The sequence below is a fragment of the Oncorhynchus nerka genome, linkage group LG7, assembly GCF_034236695.1.
Source record: "Oncorhynchus nerka isolate Pitt River linkage group LG7, Oner_Uvic_2.0, whole genome shotgun sequence".
NCBI lineage: Eukaryota > Metazoa > Chordata > Actinopteri > Salmoniformes > Salmonidae > Oncorhynchus > Oncorhynchus nerka.
In genome coordinates, this window is record NC_088402.1 from 30,473,206 (window position 1) to 30,488,231 (window position 15,026).

The following is a 15,026-nucleotide window of genomic DNA, read 5'->3' on the forward strand; positions in this document are numbered from 1 at the left end:
TTATCTGTTTTCTCTCTCTCTCTCTCCAGACTCCACCCTTTTATCTGTTCTCTCTCTCTCTCCAGACTCCACCCTGTTATCTGTTCTCTCTCTCTCTCTCTCTCCAGACTCCACCCTGTTATCTGTTCTCTCTCTCTCTCTCTCCAGACTCCACCCTTTTATCTGTTCTCTCTCTCTCTCTCTCTCCAGACTCCACCCTGTTATCTGTTCTCTCTCTCTCTCTCTCCAGACTCCACCCTTTTATCTGTTCTCTCTCTCTCTCCAGACTCCACCCTGTTATCTGTTCTCTCTCTCTCTCTCTCTCCAGACTCCACCCTGTTATCTGTTCTCTCTCTCTCTCTCTCTCCAGACTCCACCTTGTTATCAGTTCTCTCTCTCTCTCCAGACTCCACCCTTTTATCTGTTTTCTCTCTCTCTCTCTCTCTCTCTCTCTCTCCCTCTCTCTCTGAAATAGTTCTTAAAAGATTGTCAGTACTTCTACCATGCTAGTTGGCAACAACAGGTCAGCTGACCATTGTCTTCCTCCATAACACCAAAAAGATATCTGGTCTCCAGTGGAGTAATCACATGTTAAATGGACTTCACTAAATCACACAGCTACAAAACAGAACACCATAGAGTTGAAAAAGAGAGGAGTGGAGAGGTGAGTTTTATTAGTTGTGTGTATGGGATATGCATGGTAAATACATCTTCCAACGAAATGCTTACTTGCTGGTTCCTTCTCAAAATCGGAACAACCATAAGAAATAAGAAAAGATTAGAATGCAAACATGAAGCAAATGGCAGTAGAATAGAACAATAAGTTGTAGCATATGTATAATAAAGGAAGGCATCATTTATAGTCTAATTTTTACACATGAATTGAAGAAGGGGGAGATGGGGCAAGTGTATACACTGAGCAGTACAAGAAGAGTCTGGTAGCAGCAGTTGTGATGTGTGTGTAGCATTAGTATATATATATATATATATACAGTACCAGTCAAAAGTTTGGACACACCTACTCATTCAAGGGTTTTTCTTTATTTTTACTCTTTTCTACATTGTAAAATAATAGTGAAGACATCAAAACTATGAAATAACACATATGGAATCATGTAGTAACCAAAAAAGTGTTAAACAAATCTAAATATATTTGTTATTTGAGGTTCTTCAAAGTAGCTACCCTTTGCCTTGATGACAGCTTTGCACATTCTTGGCATTCTTTCAACCAGCTTCATGAGGAATGCTTTTCCCACATATGCTGTGCACATGTTGGCCAACTCATCCCAAACCATCTCAATTGGGTTGCGGTTGGGTGATTGTGGAGGCCAGGTCATCTGACGCAGCACTCCATCACACTCCTTCTTGGTCAAACAGCCCTAACACAGCCTGGATGTGTGTTTTGGGTGAGTGTCCAGGTGAAAAACAAATGACAGTCCCACTAAGCACAACCCAGATGCGCAGCGTGTCGCTGCAGAATGCTATGGTAGCCATGCTGGTTAAGTGTGCCTTGAATTCTAAATCAATCACAGACAGTGTCACCAGCAAAGCACCCCCACACCATCACACCTCCTCCATCATGCTTCACAGTGGGAACCACACATGCAGAGATCATCCGTTCACCTACTCTGCATCTCACAAAGACACGGTGGTTGGAACGAAAAATCTGAAATTTGGATTCATCAGACCAAAGGACAGATTTACATCAGTCTAATGTCCATTGCTCGTGTTTCTCGGCCCAAGCAAGTCTCTTCTTAGTATTGCTGTCCTTTAGTAGTGGTTTCTTTGCAGCAAAATGGAACATGAAGGCCTGATTCACGCTGTCTCTGAACAGTTGATGTTGGACATGTGTCTGTTACTTGAACTTTGTAATCCATTTATTTGGGCTGCAATTTCTGAGGCTGGTAATTCTAATGAACTAATCTTCTGCAGCGGTAACTCTGGGTCTTCCTTTCCTGTGGCGGTCCTCATGAGAGCCAGTTTCGTCATAGCGCTTGATGGTTTTTGCGACTGCACTTGAAGAAACATTCAAAGTTCTTGAAATGTTCTGTATTGACTCTCATTTCTCTTTGCTTATATGAGCTGTTTTTGCAATGACATGGACTTTATATTTGACCAAACAGGGCTATCTTCTGTATACCACCCCTACCCTGTCACAACATAACTGATTGGCTCAAACGCATTAAGAAGGAAAGAAATTCCCAAAATGTACTTTTAACAACATGGTACATTTGTTAATTGAAATGCACTCCAGGTTCACTTCATCAAGCTGGTTGAGAGAATGCCAAGAGTGTCCAAAGCTGTCATCAAGGCAAAGCATGGCTACTTTGAGGAATCTCAAATCTTTGTTTAACACTTTTTTTGGTTACTACATGATTCTATATGTGTTATTTCATAGTTTTGATGTCTTCGCTATTATAAACTACGATGTAGAAAATAGTAAAAAATTAAGAAAAACCTGAGAATGAGTAAGTGTGTCCAAACTTTTGACTGGTACTGTATATATGTGTGTGGGGGTTTGTGTGTATGTCTGTGTGGGTGTGTGCAAAGGTGCTGAGAATTAGAGCAGGTGGTCAGTCCAGTTCATGTGTTCAGCAGTCTGATGGCTTGTAGATAGAAACTCTCTCAGAGCCTGTTGGTATCGACCTCATGCTCCGATACCATCTGCCCTACGGTAAGGGAGAGAACAGCTAGTGGCTGGGGTGTGTGGGGTCCTTGGTGATGCTGCGTTCCTTCCTCAGGCACTGCTTCAAGTAGCTGTCCTGGATGGGTTGGAGCATGGTCCCAGTGATGTACTGGACCGTCTTCACCACCTGCTGGAGGGCCTTGCGGTTGGGGACTGAGCAATGCCTTTACCAGGGCATGATGCAACCAGTAAGGACGCTCTCGCCGGTGCTGCGGTAGTGTTATTGGTCCATCACAAGTCCTCATTGATGTGGACGCAGAGCAACTTAAATCTCATGACTCTCTCTATTCAAGGCCGGCATTATGGGCGGACCCTAGGGGGCCTTGCCCGCCCTACCATACCTCCTTCCCCGTCCAAGTAAAATATTGAAATGTTGCTAATTTATTTATTTGACCAAGACGCACGCTGACAGAAAGACGCATCAGACCTAAGCTTGTCACCTCTATTCCCACCTTTGGGACAACGACTCACATTGTTAAGGCGGAGACATGAGCATCTCGTCATTACATACAGATCTCTGGTTTCAGCCACTTGCGAATTAGAAAGGAAAAATATTTGGATGCTGGCTTCCCCTAAAGTAAATAGATGTTTTGCAAAATTCTAGAATTACTCCTGTCAAAATAAAATAATTCAAAATACTTTACCAGAGAGCTCGACATAGTCACAGAGGATCATTAGTCTTTCATTGTGTGAATTTAGTTGTTTGAATTGAGTTGTCGATCATCAATTCATGTTTGAGTCTATATTGTCTTGTTGCTTCTCTAATGGATTTGAGGAGCTCGTTCCGGGTTCTCCTTGGAGAGGAAAGGGGTGTGTATGGAGAATAATTCTATGTAAGATAAAGCGAAAGTACAAGGAATGGGGAGGAAGGGAGCGGAGGAGGGGAGTATGCAGGGTGAAAACAGCACGTCACCTCCGCAACAAGAGTCAACAGCCCCTGTCAAATCAAATGATCAAATCAAATTTGATTTGTCACCTATACATGGTCAGCAGATGTTAATGTGGGTGTAGTGAAATGCTTGTGCTTCTAGTTCCGACCATGCAGTAATATCTAACAAGAAATCGAACAATTTCACAACAATGGCCTTATACACACAAGTGTAAAGGAATGAATAAGAATATGTACATAAAAATATATGGATGAGCGATGGCCGAACGGCATAGGCAAGATGCAGTAGATGCTATAGAGTACAGTATATACATATGAGATGAGTAATGTAGGGTATATGAAGTGGCATTGTTTAAAGTGACAGGTGATACATTTATTACATCCAATTTTTTATTATTAAAGTGGCTGGAGTTGAGTCAGTATGTTGGCAGCAGCCCCTTAATGTTAGTGATGGCTGTTTAACAGTCTGATAGCCTTGAGATAGAAGCTGTTTCAGTCTCTCGGTCCCAGCTTTGATGAATCTGTACTGACCTCACCTTCTGGATGATAGCGGGGTGAACAGGCAGTGGCCCGGGTGGTTGTTGTACTTGATTATCTTTATGGCCTTCCTGTGACATCGGGTGGTGTAGGTGTCCTGGAGGGCAGGTAGTTTGCCCCCGGTGATGCGTTGTGCAGACCTCACTACCCTCTGGAGAGCCTTACGGTTGTCGGTGGAGCAGTTGCTGTACCACGTGGTGATACAGCCCGACAGGATGCTCTCGATTGTGCCTCTGAATTTCTTCAGCCTCCTGAGGTTGAAGAGGTGCTGCTGCGCCTTCTTCACCATGCTGTCTGTGTGGGTGGACCATTTCAGTTTGTCCATGATGTGTATGCCGAGGAACTTAAAACTTTCCACCTTCTCCACTACTGTCCCGACGATGTGGATAGGGAGCTGCTCCCTCTGCTGTTTCCTGAAGTCCACAATCATCTCCTATGTTTTGTTGGCATTGAGTGTGAGGTTATTTTCCTGACACCACACTCCGAGGGCCCTCACCTCCTCCCTTTAGGCCGTCTCATTGTTGTTGGTAATCAAGCCTACCACTGTAGTGTCGTCTGCAAACTTGATGATTGAGTTGGAGGCGTGTATAGCCACGCAGTCATGGGTGAACAGGGAGTACAGGAGAGGGCTGAGAACGCACCCTTGTGGGGTTTAGTGTTGAGGATCAGCGGGGTGGAGATGTTGTTTCCTACCCTCACCACCTGGGAGCGGCCCATCAGGAAGTCCAGGACCCAGTTGCACAGGGCGGGGTCGAGACCCAGGGTCATGAGCGTAATGACGAGTTTGGAGGGTACTATGGTGTTAAATGCTGAGCTGTAGTCGATGAACAGCATTCTTACATAGGCATTCCTCTTGTCCAGATGGGTTAGGGCAGTGTGCAGTGTGATTTTGATTGCGTCGTCTGTGGACCTATTGGGGCAGTAAGCAAATTGGAGTGGGTCTAGGGTGTCAGGTAGGGTGGAGGTGACATGGTCCTTGATTAGTCTCTCAAAGCACTTCATGATGACGGAAGTGAGTGCTCCGGGACGATAGTCATTTAGCTCAGTTACCTTAGCTTTCTTGGGAACAGGAACAATGGTGGCCCTCTTGAAGCATGTGGGAACAGCAGACTGGGATAAGGATTGATTGAATATGTCCGTAAACACACTAGCCAGCTGGTCTGCGCATGCCCTGAGGATGCGGCTGGGGAGCCTTGCGAGGGTTAACACGTTTAAATGTTTTACTCACGTTGACTGCAGTGAAGGAGAGCCCGCAGGTAGCGGGCCGTGACGGTGGCACTGTATTGTCCTCAAAGCGAGCAAAGAAATTGTTCAGTTTGTCTTGAAGCAAGATATCGTGGTCCGCGACAGGGCTGTTTTTTGTTGTTGTTGTCTCTGATTGACTGTAGACCCTGCCACATACCTCTGAACCGTTGAATTGTGACTCTACTTTGTCTCTATACTGACGCTTAGCTTGTTTGATTGCTTTGCGGAGGGAATAGCTACACTGTTTGTATTCGGTCATGTTTCCGGTCAACTTGCCCTGATTAAAAGCAGTTGTTTGCGCTTTCAGTATTGCACGAATGCTGCCATCAATCCACGGTTTCTGGTTGGGGAAGGTTTTAATAGTCGCTGTGGGTACAACATCACTGATGCACTTGCTAATAAACTCGCTCACCGAATCAGCGTATTCATCAATGTTATTGTCCGACGTTATGTGGAACATATCCCAGTCCACGTGATCGAATCAATCTTGAAGCGTGGAATCCGATTGGTCGGACCAGCATTGAACAGACCTGAGCATGGGCGTTTCCTGTTTTAGTTTCTGTCTATAGGCTGGGAGCAACAAAATGGAGTCGTTGTCAGATTTTCCGAAAGGAGGGCGGGGGAGGGCTTTGTATGTGTCGCGGAAGTTGGAATAACAATGATCCAGGGTTTTGCCAGCCCAGGTCGCGCATTCGATATGCTGATAACATTTAGGGAGCCTTGTTTTCAGATTAGCCTTGTTAAAATCCCCAACTAAATGCAGCTTCAGGATATGTGGCTTCCAGTTTACATAGAGTCCTATGAAGTTCTTTCAGGGCCGTCGATGTGTCTGACTGGGGGGGATGTACACGACTGTGATTATAATCGAAGAGAATTCTCTTGGTAGATAATGCAGTCGGCATTTGATTGTAAGGAATTCTAGGTCAGGTGAACAAAAGGACTTGACTTCCTGTATGTTGTTATGATCACACCACGTCTCGTTAAGACATACACCCCCGCCCTTCTTACCAGAGAGATGCTTGTTTCTGTCGGCGCGATGCTTGAAGAAACCAGGTGTCTGTACCGACTCTGATAATGTATCCCGAGTGAGCCATGTTTCCGTGATACAGAGAATGTTACAATCTCTGATGTCTCTCTGGAAGGCAACCCTTGCTCGGATTTCGTCTACCTTGTCGTGAAGAGACGTTGGTAGTAGTATACTCGGGGGAGGTGCGCGATGAGCCTGTCTACGGAGCCTGACCAGAAGACCATCCATTGACCTGGGTGGTGGGCCAAACAGAGGATCCACTTCGGGAAAGTCCTATTCCTGGCCGTAATGTTAGTGAGTTGATGTTGCTCTGATATCCAATAGTTACTCCCGACTGTATGTAATAAAACCTAATATTTCCTGGGGTAACAATGTAAGAAATAATACATTAAAAAACTAAATACTGCATAGTTTCCTAGGAACGCAAAGTCAGCCCCCGGAAGTTTGCATGTGATTCCCTATCAGAGTCAAACAACATACAGTAAGTAGCTTGAGTGTCCAAGAAAATGATATATAAATATAAAGACAGAGAAATTGACCATATACTGTGGATCATTGAGTCCTCCTATTTGTGTGTGTGTGCTCAGGAGGGCTGAAGGAAGGAAGCAGGCAGCATTGAGCTGTTCTAGAATAGAAGACTGCCTGCCTGCTGGAGCACACCTGCTGTGAGCTGGTGTCCTTCTCCTCATCCTCCTCTCTTCCTTTGTCTTCCCTCCTCTCTCCATTCTTCTCCTTTTTCTCTCTCCTTCTCTCCCTCCCCTCCCCCCTTCTCTCTCTCCCTTCCCCCCTTCTCACGCTCCCTCTTTCTCTCCCCTCCCCCTTCTCTTCTCTAACCCTGCCGTGTTTCCTGGCGCTGCGGTGAGAGAGCCGTTGGGCCGCGTCTTTGTTTGTATTTCCCCTGCTTCCTCTTTATTGCTGCGGGGAGACAGTGCGAGAGAGAGGGGGGAGAGACAGAGCAGAGAGAGAACCCCGCCCCTCCCCCACCCTTCCAATCCGGGAGCCCTGCATGGTTCTACATGCCAAGCAACCTGAGAAGCTCCCTTTTGCGCTCTCTTTCTCTTTTCTCTCCCTCTATTTATATTTCCTAGATACCTTGTTTTTCTAGTTGGAGGCTCTCATACTATTGTATTGTGGCCCAGGAGGACCAGGTGGTCTCTGCTTTTTATATTTGGTTGTTTACTATTTGTTGTATCAGTACATCTTTAATAATTAAGAAATGTTTTCTTATAGAGTGGAGGGATATATTTTAGAAGCCAGACAGACTCTCTCAATGACAAGAAAATATTAAATGGAAATCTTATCTATCTCACTATCTACCTGGAATGAAGAAAGTCCTTTATAAGATATGAAATTCAATCATTATCAAAATGTATGTAAAGAACAAATGACTTCTGATTGTTGTTGTGATGATAATAACTATACAATTATTGTGCATTTTTAAAAAGTGTGAAAAGGGGTTCTCCTTGGTCCATGAGACCCCAAATAAAGAGAAGGCTACTCTTGTCCTCGGTATGGTTTTAAATACCCACTGCACATTGTGTGGGTTGCACAAGTTATAGGCCTATGCTATAACGCTGCAATTAGGCTATTGTTGAAGGCAAGTAGGACATACTTTTTGGAACTGTATGTGGTTCCTGTTTTTAGTACACCAACTACACAATCAAAAACATCTCTGTTCTCAGAATACCTCTAAATTATACCACAACATGCCTAGGAAAATATCCCCTATGACTCTATGTCCTCTACTATTTTTGCATTTGTTTCACAATTAAGTCCACCAGGACCCACTAGACCTGGGTTCAAATAGCGTTTGTTTTCTTTCAAATAATTGAACTCTACTTGATTGAGCTTGTCTCGTTCAATGTAACCAATCGAGCAGTCTCAAAAGTCCAAACTCCGTCCATCTGGCATTCCAGCCAGGCTCAAGCAAACACTCACATAATTCTAGGAATTTAAATACTATTTGAACCCAAGTCTGATTGCTGCTGCTGTTGTTGTGGTGAAGAACACAGCTATTAATACTGCTGCTTCCTCTGGGGCCCTCTCTCTCTCTCTCTCCCTCTCTCTCTCTCTCTCTCTCTCTCTCTCTCTCTCTCTCTCTCTCTCTCTCTCTCTCTCTCTCTCTCTCACACACACACACCAGGCCCAATCAGACAGGAAGTGTACAGTGTTGTTTTCAGAGGTCCTCTCAGGCTGCAGAGGATGACATTGTACTTTGGTCTCTTAAAAACAAACATGAATGAGGCTCAGGCTATTTCTGCACTGTAACTAAGATTATCTACGCAAAAGTTGTTGTGAGTTTGATGTAGGCTATTGTATGTTAAATCAGTCATTTTCACTGGGGTTTAAACTTAATTACATTAAATACAGACATCTGACACTACTTTTCACTGGTGGCACTTCTAGATATTTGTAGATGGCTAACATTCACATGGCAAGAATAACTTCCAAACATGAATACATTTCAACATACATTGTAAAGAAGACTTGAATTACTTAAACTTTCAGTAACTTTTCAAGAAACCACAAAACAAGCAATTGTTCCTACATAAAGCTAGTCTGTAGCTACTGTATGTTATTAGCTAAATGCATTCCCCCAGACTTGGGTAGGTTACTTTCAAAAATGTAATCCGTTACAATTACCTATCCAAAATTGTTATCAGTAGTGCAACTTTTGGGTTACCCAAACTCTGTAATGTAATCTGATCACTTTCAGTTACTTTTGGATTAGAAGACAACAAAAAGGATCCATCAAACACATGTTGTGTGTCATTATAGTGGTCTCTGACTTGAGGTCAAATCAAAATCAAATCAAGCTTTATTGGTCACATACACGTGTTTAGCAGATGTTATTGCAGGTGTAGCGAAATGCTTGAAAGTCAGACTCGTTCAGGTGCAACAAACTTAAACTTTGGCCTTTTGTCACTGCTGAATTGAATGTCATTGAGAAAACAGAAAGGTGTCATTATTTCTTTGCAAGCATCCTTTCTGAATTTATAAGTAATCATGCAGTTTTTCTAGAGTATCTGTAATCTGTTTACAATATTTTTGCTGGTAAATGATTCCAGTTAGTTTATTTTTATTCAGATTAGATGTAATAAATCATTCCCCAACCTTGCATTTCGACTATTTGTCTTAGCTGTTTCAGTTCAGCCTGAGTGATTGATAACCAGTCTAACTGCAACACATTTTTACCTATCCATTTGGCTCGGGACACCCTGCTGCTTCTCTGTCGTATAGCTCCCAATGCATTGTGGGAAGGTAAATAAACATGGCCCAGGGGGAGGGAGGGGCTCAGGGGAGGAGGAGGGCGGAGAGATGAGGAGGGGAGGGAGTAGGGAGTCCAATGTTTAACCAGCAGCCTTCCCAAGTATCTGATAACATTGGAAAATGCTATAAAAAAAACAAGCAAACCATTTTTAAGCGATGCAGGAAGCCAATAGTCTCACAGTATAAAAGTGAAGAAATGGTCCAGAACCCACTTGATATAGTTGCATCATGTGATATTTCGAATTGAATTGTTTACATTTCTTTCACATGCGGCATGTCCTAGCTAGCAGCCACGCGCAACAGACATTTTAGTCCAAAAACATGTTGTCTTGTCTGTGAAAGAACATCGAACAACAATCTAAATATCAACTGCAGGCAGCCTTCATGCCAAAAGGCTGTCGAACCGAAGCTTCAGAGCACAGAGCTGAGTCACTGACTGCGTCCTATATGGCCCTCTATTCCCTTTATAGTGCACTACTTTTGACCAGGGACTATAGGAAATAGCATGCCATTTGGGAGCAGACACTGTTATTGCTGAGTGAGCGTAGGACAGCCAGACTGCCTGCCACTTTGACAACAGCGTCTCCATGGTGATCCCCAGGGAAAGGTCATGAACTGACAGGCTCTGAATGTTTGAAGATATGGCTGATTGGCCTATTGGCTATTGACGCAAATGACACAGGACAGAGTAGAAAGCAATCGAAGATAGGATATGGCCGGTAGTCTGTCGTTCTGCTTCTTCCCATTCTATTTGACTGTACTCTACACTGAGTGTACAAAACATTAGAGCACTTGCTCTTTCCATGACATAGACTGACCAGGTGAATCCGGGTGAACACTATGATCCCTTATTGATGTCACCTGTTAAATCCACTTCAATCAGTGTAGATGAAGCGGAGGAGACTGGTAAAATAGTGATTTTGAAACATTGATTGTGTATGTGTGCCATTCACAGGGTGAATGGGCAAGACAAAAGATGCAAATACCTTTGAATGGGGTATGGTAGTAGGTGACAGGCGCACCTGTTTGTGTTAAGAACTGCAACGCTGCTGGGTTTTTATGCTCAACAGTTTCCTGTGTGTATCAAGAATGGTCCGTCAGCCAAAGAACATCCAGCCAATTTGACACAACGGTGGGAAGCAAGAGTCAACATGAGCCAGCATCCCTGTGGAACGCTTTCGACAACTAGTAGAGTCCATGCCCCCACGAATCGAAGCTGTTCTGATGGAAAAAGGGGTCTGCAACTCAATATTAGGAAGGTGTTCCAGATGTTTTGTACACTGAGTGTATGTATGTTTTATCTGATCATTTCCTTTTAGACAGTGTTGATTGTCTTGATTATTGGATGCATTTTGTGTGTGGTCTTTTCACAGCGATACAATTTGAACAATCTTGTCAATCTACAAATAGACAAAGTAGTCATCCTATGACATATTCCCCTTTTATCTCGCATGTTGAATCTTGGCTTTTGGAAAGATATGTAGGCCAGCAGTTATATAGCCCAAAGCCGCAGTGGCGGTGCGTGGGTAAAATCCCTAAGGAAGCCAAGCCAAGCCAGTAACCAACCTATGTTGGTATAATTGCATTGTTGGCTCTATTAGCCATTCATTCATACACCACCGTGATATACAGTAAGGCCGTGACTACAAAAAGACAACAGTCACACAGTGGCGGGAATAAATTCAACTACACACAAGTTCAGACAACATCAGATACATGGGCTACACATACTGAGACAGAGGGTCGCTGTTTCCCTCGCTCTGATGACTTCTCCAGTGGGATTCAGCCACTTGCCAATTGACGGAAAATTATGAAAACATTGAGAGATGAAAGATCAATTATTTTATCATTGAAATGTACTTATTGGTCAAATATCTGGGGAAGCCTGGCTTCCCTTGGCATCCATGAATACACGGCATTGCAAAGCCGTTGCCACTATCGCCATATAACAACGTAACAACATGACAGGGCTATTGTGTAGAGTGTGTGTATCATCTTCTGAAGCAGAATGACTTGTTCCAAGGCCAGGGACTCTGAGCTACACCGTGGAATGTACTGATCCTGCAGGAACTCGAACAGAGATGGAGATGTTGAGCGTTATAGAGAACAAGGTAAATCTGGAATTGCTGTGTGAAAAGTTAGAACAGGAGAAATGGAGGGGTGAAAAAGATCCGACCAACGGACCAATGGACAGCCTGGTCGACCAAACGATCTCTGTCTGTCTGTCTGAAAGATAGACAGATAGACAGAGGAACATACAGTAGGCCTGTGGGATAAGTGTCAGTCAGTCAGAAGTGGGTCGGGGTGGGTGGCATGTGAGGGTGGTGACATTAAGCCCGGATCATGAATCATTGAGTAGCTGCTAGCCCAATTAACAGTATGGCAGCTCCACAGAGTCACAGCTCAGCTCTGTGAATAATCACTGATAGCAGCTGAAGGTGCAGACGTGGCACTCGCCTCAAGCCACAGATGGGCAAAACAAAAAGTAGAGAAAACTTTAGTTGGAACATTTTTTACATAAAACAATAATCATCAAAATGGGAATTGTGGTTGAGAGCCAACCCAGGTCCTCCAACATTAAATAAGATTATTTTCAATTCAGTCAATTTAGGATGTCATGAATTAACAATAGCTTGATTTTCCCTGTGAGTATCTTTTAATCCAACAAATTCACCCCAACCCTGGCCCCCTAGAGAGAATGGTGAGTAGGGTCTTTCTTGTATAAGCAATGGAGGAGGTGGTTTGGGTTACCAGCAAAATGGGCAGGGTAGTGTGTAGTGGAGGCCTCCCTCCCACCATTCTCTTTGTGTTAAAGTAGGACTGAGAGGGAGGGAGGAATGTGGCCATGGACGTCAGGGGACAAAAAGCTGGATGCACAGGAATCACAGAAAGACAATGCTTGTGGCAGAGCGAGAGAGCACGCACACGCACACGCACAGTTACACACACACACACACACACACACACACACACACACACACACACACACACACACACACACACACACACACACACACACACACACACACAAGCAAGCATGCATGCACATACACACACACACATACACTCTCATTCTCTCTCTAAATGTATCAGTGGTGGGGTGTATCCATTGACATCTATCTCTCTGCTCTGCTCCTGAACAGCCAGGCTTGGTGTGGGGCGTTCTCTTCACCCTCCTTGACAAACAAAAGGCTGTGACACAGTCATTGTCAAACCACCATTGAGCCTCACTACACAACAATAACACTGTGGTGATGCCTCATGCATAGCCACACAAGCCCTGGACATATGCTGCCAGTGGCCTAGTGAAGCCAAACATGAACACACACACACACACACACACACACGCGCCAAGCAGGTTGGCTGTGCTGTGCTCACCACTCAGCACTAATCAATGCAAGGCTTAGCTGAGACACAAATGGACAAGGAAGCAGAAGACACACTACAAATGCCAGCTCGTCTCATTACATTACTGTGGAGATGAATGATACAATCTGAATTACACATACTGACATTTGAGACTTTTGTTGTAAACTACTACCAAAAAAGAATGTTGTTGAAAACTAGATTTTTTGATTGAGAGAAATTAATAAACATTTTTTGTTGTTTTTCTGTCACAGGGAGATACTGTGTAATGCATATCATTATTTAGTCATTACAAAATAATAGGCCTTCATTAAATATAATACTAAGAAAAGGAATGAAACACCATGCTGCTCTGACATAAGCAGGTATAAGGCACCTCGGGGGTTTATGGTATATGGCCAATATACCACAGCTAAGGGCTGTATCCAGGAACTCCACGTTGCATCGCGCCTAAGAACAGCCCTTACCCGTAGTATATTGTCCATATACCATACCCCTTCAGACCTTAATGCTTAAATGTAAACATAAGACTTAAGTTCAAAGTAGATAGCTAAACTGGTACATTATTACAGGACCTAACAACCAAATCAGCTAGGGGGATTTCCACTGTCCTCAAAGGGCTCAGTGGTAAAGACTGTTCACATTGAATACCCCCTTAGTGGACTGAGCAGTTCACACACTGGAGCCAATTCTGATGTAGCCTAGCTAGTGTCTTTCCCATCTCGAATCCTTTGTATGTTCTCATACAAAGACAACTCTGTGTGGGCAGCAGCAGTAGTCTGACTGCTGGTCTTCCCATGAACGGGCCGGGCTAACGCTATAGCACGGTAACACACACACACACTTACTAACATTAATGCGGGGCGGGGTGTCACAGCTACAGTGTCACGGCAACAGTGTGGCGGACAGGCCTGTCTCATGGATAACTCAACGTGACTGTTGCCTCCCACTGCTGTGTCAGACGTGTTAAACGACAGGAACAGGGTTGTGTAAGCGGACAGTAGAGGACTTTAGGTTGGCTTCCTCTAGAGCAAAGGGCAGGGCACAAGAATAGAATACATTGACTCAATGAGCTACTGTGTTTCAGTGAGAACTTAGATCGTGGCTGATCACAGAGATTTGCATTAGATGGTGAAGGGTCATTGGTCTTAAGTCTTTTCCTGATTGCATTGTTGTCAGGATGTAACAGTTGTTGATAACAACAGCAACGCACACGCACCGCACACACACGCACACACACACACACACGCACGCACACACGCACGCACGCACGCACACACACACACACACACACGCACGCACGCACGCACGTACACACACGCACGCACGCACGCACGCACACACACACACACTCACACACACACACGCACGCACGCACACACACACACACTCACACACACACAGTGTAGTCCTTTTCCAGTAGTCCTTTTCCCCCAACACACACTGTGGACTAATCCGGTACAGTGGCGGTTAAGGAAAACAATGAGAGGCTAGGGGGAAGGATAGAGGGAGGGGTAGATGGGGGGTTAGAGGAAGAGATGGAGGGATAGAAGGAAACATTTCAGAGACACGACAAAGACATCTCAATCTAACTACAGATGACTGTTCTACAGAACATTAGCATAGGTTTGGGCCCAACACAATGCCCTGGCATGGCCTATTCTCTGACGTCACAGGAGTTAATAAACTCAGATTTGATGGTCCTGGTGTGTGTTTGGAGGCCATTTGATAAAACCACCTGAAATTCTGATCAACTCATTTCTGCAATTTATTTTTTTATTTTATTTTACCTTTATTTAACTAGGCAAGTCAGTTAAGAACAAATTCTTATTTTCAATGATGGCCTAGGAACAGTGGGTTAACTGCCTGTTCGGGGGCAGAAGGACAGATTTGTACCTTGTCAGCTCAGGGATTTGAACATGCAACCTACCGGTTGAGTTGATCCAATGCTCTAACCACTAGGCTACCCTGCCGCAATGGAAGATGCATGTACGTATTTTGAATGTCAAACTGATGAAAATAACCAT

General features: G+C 44.2%; 1 protein-coding gene across 1 annotated transcript in view; it reads left to right on the forward strand.

Annotated features, from left to right (window-relative positions):
* Positions 1 to 480: 480 nt before the first annotated feature.
* Positions 481 to 15,026, forward strand: part of LOC115131451 (CTP synthase 1) — a 70,689-nt gene continuing 56,143 nt past the window's right edge. Inside the window, exon 1 of the mRNA XM_029663195.2 lies at positions 481 to 643. The gene's annotated coding sequence lies outside the window, so the exon portion shown is untranslated. The remainder of the gene's footprint in view (positions 644 to 15,026) is intronic.